Raw genomic sequence first — 1,049 nt, 5'->3', positions numbered from 1 at the left:
ACTAGTAACAAGGCAAAACGCAGGAGAATGTGGATATTGCTGAAGCACATTCACTGGAATTAGGAAAAGCCTGCTTCGAAGTCTGAAGACAATCCTTAGATACAGCGCAAATCGGGAGTATTTCCAACATACAATTTGCTTTGTTCAAGGAAGGTGGACCTTGAGTTTCCTTTTAAAAATATCTTTTTTCCTCCTAAGCAAAATATTACACACCACACTAATTCAGGCTAAAAATTGACTGAAAAAAATCACAAGCCCAATCCCCAGCAATGCAGATTCAAGCTTAATCAAATGCTAGCACATTAAAAGACAGTTAAACACATAATAAACTCTCTTGCTGAGACGGCAGGGGCTAACAAATTGAGATTTTAGCTAGTAGTTGGCTCTCAGTTCTTGTTAACATTTCTTTCTCTTTACTGATTTACATGCATGTTATTTCTACTCAAACTCATTTTGAATGAGAGATGAAAACTTACGTTTCAGTATTTGCTACAGGGCAGAAAATCTCAAAATCAAACCTCTTGGGAGCTGATTTCAGGAAATGGGTAGCAGATTTCAGCAACTGGTGCAGAATGATAGAAAGGCAATTTTCCTTCTCAAGCGTACTGTAAGAAAGATGGAATAAGCCTTTGTGAGAACAGAGTCAACTGATCAGAAAGATTTGATATCAACACTTAGTAATTTACCTGCCAGAAGAGTTATGGTGCAATTAGGAGAACTGTACTGGGATGTGTTCCCAGACTACCCAAGCACTCTCACAGCTAATGCTGTAGCCCTTCTGTCTCCTAACTGCATTAAAATGCTTTGTCTCCTCTACAACAGTGACAGCGGTATTAAATCTAAAAGAAACCAGCAGTCACCTGTCACAACACCTTTCAGTGCAACACACACTGATTACCAGGCACTCATTCATTAGCCCCACTTTGTTTGAAATTCTCCCTAATTGTGTGCTTGCTGCTTTTCCGTTCATGATAGACAGCAATTCTGCTGGCAAGCTTAAGAGTAAAGTATCTGAACACCACCCTTAATTCACTCTTTAATTAATGTAT

This window comes from Buceros rhinoceros, unplaced genomic scaffold, assembly GCF_000710305.1.
Source record: "Buceros rhinoceros silvestris isolate BGI_N320 unplaced genomic scaffold, ASM71030v1 scaffold2524, whole genome shotgun sequence".
NCBI classification, from domain to species: Eukaryota; Metazoa; Chordata; class Aves; order Bucerotiformes; family Bucerotidae; genus Buceros; species Buceros rhinoceros.
This window is presented reverse-complemented; position numbering follows the sequence as displayed.